The 11590-nt window shown below is 36.8% G+C and overlaps 1 pseudogene; it reads right to left on the bottom strand.

The window, feature by feature from the left end:
* Positions 1-969: 969 nt before the first annotated feature.
* LOC132524179 (vacuolar protein sorting-associated protein 37A-like) lies at positions 970-2300 on the bottom strand (annotated as a pseudogene).
* Between the last annotated feature and the right edge of the window lie 9290 nt (positions 2301-11590).

Genomic DNA, 11590 nt, shown 5'->3' with positions numbered 1-11590 from the left:
TGTTTGATATGAATATTAATCATATAAACAAAGGAAATGAACAGCTTATTTGAATGAAGTCCTTTAGTCCAATAAGCTATTTTCAAAAGCATTTGGAAAACCATAGAGTTTTTGAATAGTACCGATGAATATGTTAATGACAAATGGTTATTTATTTACTAAAGAACTCATAAACATTTTCTAAGAACCACAGCCCTACTTCACTACCCTGCCAGTCAACAATGTGACTATAGGTCCTCACGCTATAAGCCCCACATGCGCCCTCCAGTTAGTGTATATTTATTAAAGTTAATCAATTTTTCCTTTTCTCTCAAATCCATAAATATAAAAATAGACAATAATTCTATTGTAAAAGACTATTTTGACACAGATATTCAGGCTTGTGAGTTAATGAAACTAATAGTTTCCTTTGGCTTGTGATAATTTCAAATGCTTTGAAACGATTCGTAGATGGCTGGATAAATTGAAGTTTTTTTGTTTTGTTTTGTTTTTGTTTGTAAAAACAGCTGGTTTATTCTTTTGATTTATTGTATGTATTAAAAGTTACTTCCTTGAGACGGCACATTGGCAGGTATGCTGTTTCCTGACACTGTGAATATTTAAAAACAAATTATTTTTGAAAGTTTTATCATCCAGAAAGAAACAGGAAGAATAAGAGTTTTTCTACAGTTGAAATGGTAATTTTTCAAGAAACGTTGAGAGGAAAAAATATAAACCATTCTTGATAAAGCAATGAGGCAGTTTCAAATTAAAATTACAAATTTAAATGAAGTAATTTTATAAAATATTGAAACTAGCTAAAATTACATGCATAGGTATTTAATCAATAGTAAGGATGAACAGCAGTGGACTTAAATATGATAGGATTTATCAACAATAAATAAACATTTTTAGTGCAGATAGTGCAGAAAAATTTCTCAAAGCAAAGATCATAGCAATCATTCTAATCTGTACAAAATTAGTCTCAGTTCTGTATACAATCTATATAGTTTATCTATGAATTCAGCCGCTGTGATGAAATGCCAATTTTCAAATCATAAACATAAATGTGCTTAGTTTTGTGTCCCATTCCTCTCTTGGCAGTTCAGTTTTCAGGAAAATCTACAGTGGAGCATGAAATTGGCTGTGCATTGCTATCACTTGTTGAAGTTTCTCTCCCTTGGCTCTTCTACAGTGGCAAATTGTTTTCTTTTCCATGAAGCTACTGAGAAAATCATCTATATCAGTTTTTCCCTCCAAGAAATCTTCTGCAGTATTATCAGATTCCTCCTCACCTTCATGTGCAGCTACTTTCAATTTTGCCTATTGGGCACTCTCACTACAGCTCTTGCTAAGTTCGTGTTGCCTTTGCATCTTCTTTTCAAAAGTTGATTTCTTTTGTGTAAGTAATTCATACTCATCTAAAACAGTTTGCCTTTTGGCTTGCAAGCTGGGCTCCAAAAGGAGATGTTTTCTTGCTAGTTCCTCAGTACTTTTTACTAAGTCATCCTTGTCAGTAACAATTTGTTTTAGTTGAGGCAAAGTCAGAAACTGTTCTAGTAATACCTCCTCTTGTTCATTCATATCTGTAAGTTGTGATACACTTAGTTCTGAGAGTTCTGGAAATGCATCAGGGATATCAGGCATCTTGTAACCAAAGGCATTTTGGCTTATCGGTGCTGAAGTGTCTGTTGTGGGAATCGGCAATGGCAGATTTGAAAGGACACCAAATGAAGGAGCAGCAGAGCGGGTTTGGCTGTTGTACAGCTTGTCGTTGAAGAGGAAACAGTGTCAGCAACAGATAAAGAACTGATGGTCCTGGTAGCTTCTTGTGGGGAATATGGAGGAAGAAATGGAAAACCCTGAGAAGCATAAGGAGGAATCCCACCTGGGTTACTGTGCAGGTATGGGAATGCTGTTGAAGCAGGAACTGAAATTGGAGGATTCTTCCAAAACTCATCCAATAGACTCTGAATAATTTTCCCAAGGTCTGAGTGCATTGTTAAAATTGTTTCCTAATGAAGAGGTAACATACACTCCTTGTTTATCCCCTAAGTGATGTCGTATTGGTGGATAAACACTGATCACTGGTTTTTCCTGAGGAAATTGTGGAGGAAGCAATATATTAATGCTAATTGTCAGGGTGTTTACAGTGAATGGCAACCTGTATTCCACATCTTTCTGTATTTCAGCTACACTGGGGTGTGCGTTCCAGAGGGACTCGATCAGGTGCCACTTCTGCTGTTGGAGGCTGGGGAGACTACCGCGGGGTCCCGCCGCAGGGGAGGAGGTCCTGTTGGTCAGGGAAACAGCCAGCTCATCCTCCACGGGTGCCTGGGCCCGGGGCCCTAGAAGGCTCTGGCCTGCTTCTCCCAGCTGCTCAGCGCGGCGGTTCTCCACTGACAGAGGGGGAGCGGGCAGGGACAGAGGGGAGCGGGCAGGGATGCCCCAGCTCAAGTGCTGGGGAGCCGCGTCTTCTCTAAGCAAGTCAGATGGGGGTCCTAGCTCAGGGGGCCATGCTCTGACTGGGGACAGCTGGAGACGGGGAACTCGCCGCCTGGGACTGGCAGTCCTACCTTCACGGCCCTGACGGCCCAACCAGCCGATAAACTGAAGTTTTCAGATAAGGTTTTATTTTACTGTTCTTAGGACAATGAAGGTAAATCAAATTGTATAATCTTAGAAGCTAAAATAATAAAATTTGGAATACAAATATAAAACGCTGTCTATAATATGAGCTAGATCGTCTTTTATTCCCTATATGTAACAGGGCCTGGCTCATTGTGAGTGCTCAAGGAATATTTTCTATAATGAGTGAGTAAAATATAACAAATTTTTCACACTTTTTTTTTAATACAGAAGGTTCTTATTAGTCATCAATTTTATACACATCAGTGTATACATGTCAACCCCAACCTCCCAATTCATCCCACCACCACCCCATCCCCCCGCCACTTTCCCCACTTGGTGTCCATACGTTTGTTCTCTACATCTGTGTTTCAATTTCTGCTCTGCAAACAAGTTCATCTGTACTATTTTTCTAGGTTCCACATATATGCGTTACTATACGATATTTGTTTTTCTCTTTCTGATTTACTTCACTCCGTATGACAGTCTCTAGATCCATCCACGTCTCAACAAATGACCCAATTTAGTTCCTTTTTATGGCTGAGTAATATTCCATTGTATATATGTTTCACATCTTTATCCATTCGTCTGTCGTTGGGTATTTAGGTTGCTTTCATGACCTGGCTATTGTAAACAGTGCTGCAATGAACATTGGGATGTATGTGTCCTGTTAAATATGGTTTTCTCTGGGTATATGCCCAGTAGTGGGATTGTTGGATCATATAGTAATTCTATTTTTAGTTTTTTCAGGAAACTCCATACTATTCTCCATAGTGGCTGTATCAATTTACATTCCCACCAACAGTGCAAGAGGGTTCCCTTTTCTCCACAGCCTCTCCAGCATTTGTTGTTTGTAGATTTTCTGATGATGCTCATTCTAAATGGTATGAGGTAATACCTCATTGTGGTTTTGATTTGCATTTCTCTAATAATTAGTGATGGTGAGCAGCATTTCATGTACTTCTTGGCCATCTGTATGTCTTCTTTGGAGAAATGTCTGTTTAGGTCTTCTGCCCATTTTTTGATTGGGTTGTTTGTTTTTTTAATATTGAGCTGCATGAGCTGCTTGTAAATTTTGGAGATTAATCCTTTGTCTGTTGCTTCATTTGCAAATATTTTCTCCCATTCTGAGGGTTGTCTTTTGGTCTTGTTTATGGTTTCCTTTGCTGTGCAAAAGCTTTGAAGTTTCATTAGGTCCCATTTGTTTATTTTTGTTTTTATTTCCATTACTCTAGGAGGCAGATCAAAAAAGATCTTGCTGTGATTTATGTCAAAGAGTGTTCTTCCTATGTTTTCCTTTAAGAGTTTTATAGTGTCCGGTGTTACATCTATGTCTCTAATCCATTTTGAGTTTATTTTTGTGCATGGTGTTAGGGAGTGTTCTAATTTCATTCTTTTACATGTAGCTGTCCACTTTTACCAGCACCACTTATTGAAGAGACTCTCTTTTCTCCATTGTATATCCTTGCCTCCTTTGTCATAGATTAGTTGACCATAGGAGTATGGGTTTATCTCTGGGCTTCCTATCTTGTTCCATTGATCTATGTTTCTGTTTTTGTGCCAGTACCATATTGTCTTGATTACTGTAGCTTTATAGTATAGTCTGAAGTTAGGGAGTCTGATTCTTCCAGCTCCGTTTTTTTCCCTCAAGAATACTTTGGCTATTTGGGGTGTTTTTTGTCTCCATACAAATTTTAAGATTTTTTGTCCTAGTTCCATAAAAAATGCCGTTGGTAATTTCATAGGGATTGCATTGAATCTGTAGATTGCTTTGGGAAGTATAGTCTTTTTCACAATATTAATTCTTCCAATCCAAGAACATGGTATATCTCTCCATCTGTTGGTATCATCTTTAATTTCTTTCCTCAGTGTCTTACAGTTTTCTGCATACAGGTCTTTTGTCTCCCTAGGTAGGTTTATTCCTAGGTATTATATTCTTTTGGTTGCAGTGGTATATGTGTTTCCTTAATTTCTATTTCGGATTTTTCTTCATTAGTGTATAGGAATGCAAGAGATTTCTGTGCATTAATTTTGTATCTTGCAAGTTTACCAAATTCATTGATTAGCTCTAGTAGTTTTCTGGTGGCATCTGTAGGATTCTCTATGTATAGTATCATGTCATCTGCAAAGAGTGACAGTTTTACTTCTTCTTTTCCAATTTGTATTTGTTTTGTTTCTTTTTCTTCTCTGATTGCTGTGGCTAGGACTTCCAAAACCATGCCGAATAATAGTGGCAAGAGTGGACATCCTTGTCTTGTCCTGATCTTAGAGGAAATACTTTCAGTTTTTCACCATTGAGAATGATGTTTGCTGTGGTTTTGTCATATATGGCCTTTATTATGTTGACGTAAGTTCCCTCTATGCCCACTTTCTGGAGAGTTTTTATCATAAATGGGTGTTGAATTTTGTCAAAAGCTTTTTCTGCATCTATTGAGATGATCATATGTTTTTTTGTTGTTGTTTTTTTTTTTTGCGTTATGCGGGCCTCTCACTGTTGTGGCCTCTCCCATTGTGGAACACAGGCTCCGGACATGCAGGCTCAGTGGCCATGGCTCACAGGCCCAGTCGCTCTGTGGCATGTGGGATCCTCCCGGACTGGGGCACAAACCCGTGTCCCCTGCATCAGCAGGCGGACTCCCAACCACTGCGCCACCAGGGAAGCCCGATCATATGGTTTTTATTCTTCAATTTTTTAATATAGTGTATCACAGTGATTGATTTGTGTATATTGAAGAATCCGTGCATCTCTGGGAAAAATCCCACTTGGTCATGGTGTATGATCCTTTTAATGTGTTGTTGGATTCTGTTTGCTAGTATTTTGTTGAGGATTTTTGTATCTATATTCATCAGTGATATTGGTCTGTAATTTTCTTTCTTTGTGACATCCTTGTCTGGTTTTGGTATCAGGGTGATGGTGACCTCATAGAATGAGTTTGGAAGTGTTCCTTCCTCTGCAGTTTTTTGGAAGAGTTTGAGAAGGATGGGTGGTAGCTCTTCTTAAATGTTTGATAGAATTCATCTGTGAAGCCATCTGGTCCTGGGCTTTTGTTTGTTGGAAGATTTTTAATCACAGTTTCAATTTCAGGGCTTGAGATTGGCCTCTTCATATTTCTGCTTCTTCCTCATTCAGTCTCAGCAGGTTGTGCATTTCTAAGAATTTGTCCATTTCTTCCAGGTTGTCCATTTTATTGGCATACAGGTGCTTGTAGTAATATCTTAGAATGCTTTGTATTTCTGCCGTGTCTGTTGTGACTTCCCCTTTTTCATTTCTAATTTTATTGATTTGAGTCTTCTCCCTCTTTTTCTTGATGAGTCTGGCTAATGGTTGATCAATTTTGTTTATCTTGCCAAAGAACCAGTGTTTACTTTTACTGATCTTTGCTATTGTTTTCTTTGTTTCTATTTCATTTATTTCTGCTCTGATCTTTATGATTTTTTTCCTTCTGCTGACTTTGGGTTTTGTTTGTTCTTCTTTCTCCAGTTCCTTTAGGTGTAAGGATAGATTGTTTATTTGAGATTTTTCTTGCTTCTTGAGGTAGGCTTGTAGAGCTATAAACTTTCCTTTTAAAACTGCTTTTGCTGTATCCCATAGGTTTTGGATCGTCGTGTTTTCATTGTCATTTCTCTCCAGGTATTTTTTGATTTCCTCTTTGATTTCTTTGGTGATATCCTGGTTATTTAGTAACGTATTGTTTAGCCTCCATGTGTTTGTGTTTTTTATGTTTTTTTCCCTGTAATTGATTTCTAATCTCATAGCATTGTGGTCAGAAAAGATGCTTGATATGATTTCAATTTTCTTAAATTTACTGAGGTTTGATTTGTGACCCAAGATGTGATCTATCCTGGAGAATGTTCCATGTGCACTTGAGAAGAAAGTGTAATCTTCTGTTTCGGGATAGAATGTCCTCTAAATATCCATTAAATCTGTCTGGTCTATTGTGTCATTTAAAGCTTCTGTTTCCTTATTAATTTTCTGTTTGGATGATCTGTCCATTGGTGTAAGTGAGGTGTTAATGTCCCCCACTATTATTGTGTTACTGTCGATTTCCACTTTTATAGCTGTTAGCAGTTGCCTTATGTATTGAGGTGCTCCTATGTTGGGTGCATATATATTTATAACTGTTATATCTTCTTCTTGGATTGATCCCCTGATCATTATGTATTGTCCTTCCTTGTCTCTTGAAACATTCTTTATTTTAAAGTCTATTTTATCTGATATGAGTATTGCTACTCCAGCTTTCTTTTGATTTCCATTTACATGGAATATCTTTTTCCATCCTCTCACTTTCAGTCTGTATGTGTCCCTAGGTCTGAAGTGGGTCTCTTGTAGACAGCATATATATAGGTCTTGTTTTTGTATCCATTCAGCTATCCTGTGTTTTTAGGTTGGAGCATTTAATCCATTCACATTTAAGGTAATTATTGATATGTATGTTCCTATGACCATTTTCTTAATTGTTTTGGGTTTGTTTTTGTAGGTCCTTTTCTTCTCTTGTGTTTCCCACTTAGAGAAGTTCCTTTAGCATTTGTGTGGAGCTGGTTTCGTGGTGCTTAATTGTCTTAGCTTTTGCTTGTCTGTAAAGCTTTTGGTTTCTCCATCAAATCTGAATGAGATCCTTGCCGGGTAGAGTAATCTTGGTTGTAGGTTCTTCCCTTTCATCACTTTAAATTTATCGTGCAACTCCCTTCTGGCTTGTAGAGTTTCTGCTGAGAAATCATCTGTTAACCTTATGGGAGTTCCCTTGTATGCTATTTGTCGTTTTTCCCTTGCTGCTTTCAATAATTTTTGTTTGTCTTTAATTTTTGCCAATTTGATTACTATGTGTCTCGGTGTGTTTCTCCTTGTGTTTGTCCTGTATGGGACTTGCTGTGCTTCCTGGACTTGGGTGACTATTTCCTTTCCTATGTTAGGGAAGTTTTTGACTATAATCTCTTCAAATATTTTCTCAGGTCCTTTCTCTCTCTCTTCTCCTTCTGGGACCCCTATAATGAGAATGTTGTTGTGTTTAATGTTTTCCCAGAGGTCTCTTAGGCTGTCTTCATTTTTTTTCATTCTTTTTTCTTTATTTTGTTCTGCAGCGGTGAATTCCTCCATTCTGTCTTCCAGGTCACTTATCCGTTTTTCTGCCTCAGTTATTCTGTTATTGATTCCTTCTAGTGTAGTTTTCATTTCAGTTATTGTATTGTTCATCTGTGTTTGTTTGTTCTTTAATTCTTCTGGGTCTTTGTTAAAGATTTCTTTCATCCTCTTGACCTTTGCCTCCATTCTTTTTCCAAGGTCGTTGATCATCTTCCCTATCATTATTCTGAATTCTTTTTCTGGAAGGTTGCCTATCTCCAGTTCATCTAATTGTGTTTCTGTGGTTTTACCTTGTTCCTTCATCTGGTACATAGCCCTCTGCCTTTTCATCTTGTCTATCTTTCTGTGAATGTGGTTTTTGTTTCACAGGCTGTGGGATTGTAGCTCTTCTTGCTTCTGCTGTCTGGCCTTTGGTGGGTGAGGCTATCTAAGAGGCTTATGCAAGTTTCCTCCACACATTTTTGATGTCTAGAAGACATTGTCAGTTTGGAGAGATGTATTCTAAGTCTTTTTCTGTGGCTCAAACTGTATATAGTTAAAAATACATATTTAAATTAACTTGGTATATAGGATTAAGGGTTTTCTGACTGGTGTGCATTTTGTAAGCCAACTGTACATGAGCAGCAAATACTATAACAATTTTTACTTATTTACATATGGATGAAGAAATACCAAATAGTGAAGTAAATCATGGTGCACCAACCAGATTTTCTATATCTAAAAAATCTTGTGATATGTTCAACAGCAAAAAGACAAATAACCAAATTTAAAAATGGACAAAGGACATGAATAGACGTTTCTTCAAATAAGATATATAATAGGTACATGAAAAGATGCTCAACATCACTAGTCATTGGGAAAATGCAAATTAAAACCACAATAAGATATTACCTTATACCTGTTAGAATGGCCATTATCAAAAAGACAAGAGATAACAAATGCTGGCAAGGATGTGGAGAAAAGGGAACCCTTGTGAACTGTTGGTGGGAATGTAAATTAATGCAGTCACTAGGAAAAAGAGTATGGAGGTTCTTCAAAAAATTAAAAACAAAGCTATCATATGATCCAGCAATTCCACTTCTGGGAATATATCCAAAGGAAACAAAAACATTAACTCAAAAAGATATTTGCAACCTTGTGTTCCTAGCAGCATTAGTTACAATAGCCAAGATATGAAAACAACCTCAGTGCCCAACAACAGATGAATGTATAAAAAAGTTATGATATATATATATATATATATACAATGGAATATTACTTAGCCATAAAAATGAGGAAATCCTAACATTCTCATCAACTTGGATGGACCTTGAAGGAGTTATGCTAAATATGTCAGACAGAGAAAGACAAATACTGTATTATCTCAATTATATGTGGAATCTAAAAAGAAAACAAAACAAAGCAAAACAAAATAAAAACTAAACTTATAGAAAAAGAGTCAGACTTGTGGTTACCAGAGGTAAAGAATTGGGGGAGGAAAAATTGGAGGAAGGAAGTGGTCAAAAGGTACAAACTTCCGGTTATAAGATAAATAAGTACTAAGGATGTGATATATCCAATACAACATGATGACTATGGCTAACACTGCTGTATGATATATAGGAATGTTATTAAGGGAGTAAATCCTAATTCTCATCACAAAGAGAAAATTTTTTCCTTTTTTCTTTCCTTCTTTCTTTTCTTTTTATTTTATGTATGTGAGAAGATAGATGTTAACTGAATCTATTGTAATCATTTCAGAATATATGTAAATCAAACCATCCTGCTGTATACCTTAAGTTTATACAGTGATGTACGTCAATTATTTCTCACCAAAACTGGGGGAAAATCTTATGAAAGATAGAATTAACTATTTCAATTGTATTTCAAGGACGAATAGAGGGGAAATGCATTTAGGTTGTAGTTACTGGGAATGAAAACCTTCAATACATTTTTAAAAAATTTGAGTTAATTAGGTCTACAACTTGGAGCCATAAGAAATTGCTTAAACACCAAGTTTTCTTACAGAATTAATAGATGCTGGCAGAATTTATAATTAGTCATATTACCTGGTGTTGGTAGAGTCCATATTCCCATTACTTTCTTTCCTTGTTTGTATGGATTTCATTAACAGAAATGTATTGGGGAAATGTACACAATAGGTGTTTAATAAATATTAAGTGAACAAATGAAAAATGATGAAGGAAAATGATTTTGTAACCTATTTTTACAGTTGAATGTTCTGGTTTATTCATTTAGCAAATATTTATTGAGCACCTACTTTGTGCTGGGCACTGTCCCAGGACTGCAGATACGGACACAGTGGAGCCCAAGTTCCTACCCTTATGACACTCACATCCTAGGGTATCAGGCTAGTCCTGATGGAGTGCTTAGTTAGTGCCTGGCAGAGTTCTACTACATTACACATATTAACTCATTTAATCTCCACAAGTGCTCTATATTGTTGGTGTTATTATTATCCATCATCATTTTACTGATGAGGAATCTGAGGGTCAGAGAAGTTGAGAAACTTGCCTATAGTCACACAGTTAATAGGAACTGACAAGTTCAAACCCAGGCAGTATAGTTCCAGAGCTGTCTCTGTGACCTGTTTATGACTACAGGAGAAAGTAAAATATGAATAGGTTTGGTGATGAAACTCCAAAAGGGCAACTATTTTACTAATGGGTGAAAGTTTTATAGTAATTTAGTGTCCATTGTCAATCAAAAATCTTTTCACATGTATTGCTTGAATAATTGAGTGACTCTTACTAGACACTGGGTGAAAGTTTTGACACTAGTACTTAAGACTCTTGGACTAAAATTTCTCTTTATAGACCAATATGACAATTCTCACTGCTTTGTTTATATATTTTTTAAAACAAGGAGTGTGATAATATATTCTGTCAATATATTTTTCTTTCACAGTTTAATTCTAGAGATTTGAAAGAGTGGAGGTCCTGATAAAGAGTAAATAGAAGGATATAATGCCATGTTAGACATTCCTGAGTGGTAATAATGGGAGTAGAAGCTTTTAGATATTATATTTCCAAAGGAGTTACATTAAATCTATTTACTATAATACAAAGAAATGTGATTTTTTTGGCTTATTTTTCACACTTTGGCCTGAATTGGAGATTGCTTCTTCATGTAATTTATAAATATATATAATTTCAGAGCTATAGTAAGATGCTAGCCTTATGGCTAGAGAAATGAAGAAGGCTGGAGTTGGACTATGTTGTTGATGTCTAGGCAGCTAGTCTGGGCAGGTTAGGAAAGAAGAGAACTGTTTGAAAAAGTTGGAAAAAGTGGACGGAAACCTTGAAAGACTTACACAGGGGTGTGTGAAGAACAGTAAAGAAAGGTGCTGAAGAATAGATATTAATTAGCAAGATTGCAAGCTAACTTCACTAGGCTGAGAGGAATAATACGTAGTATCCTTAGATAGGCTTTTCTGGCTCTAAAGTTCCAGAGCGTTCACAGGGGAACAAGCTGTTGCTGAAGCAAGAAGCTTGATATTTTTTAAATTCAATATACATTCTTTTTTTTTTTTAATGTTTGAGAACCAGTAGTTAATTTAATTTAATTTAGTTTATTCGTCTGCACTGCACAGCATGCAGGATCCCAGTTCCCTGACTAGGGACCAAACCCCTTGCAGTGGAAGTGCACAATCCCAACCACTGGACCGCCAGGGAAGTCCCTTGATGTCCTATTTACGTCCTCACCCAACAGTCCTGAAGCACCGGCTGGCCTCTTCCTCTTCTGTAAGCATTTGGGAGTAAGCTGCAAAGGCAAACAGGGGCAGGATGGCTCAACAATGACTTGCCTGAGCCCAGACCACACTGTGTTTTTCTGTTAGTGTTTGGAACAGAATTCGAAGTCCTTAAGATTTTATATTATTTAGGCTTCAATAGATTTTCAGAT

The sequence above is a fragment of the Lagenorhynchus albirostris genome, chromosome 8, assembly GCF_949774975.1.
Source record: "Lagenorhynchus albirostris chromosome 8, mLagAlb1.1, whole genome shotgun sequence".
NCBI classification, from domain to species: domain Eukaryota; kingdom Metazoa; phylum Chordata; class Mammalia; order Artiodactyla; family Delphinidae; genus Lagenorhynchus; species Lagenorhynchus albirostris.
The sequence above is the reverse complement of the archived record's forward strand: the minus strand, read 5'-3'. Positions and strand labels throughout refer to the sequence as shown.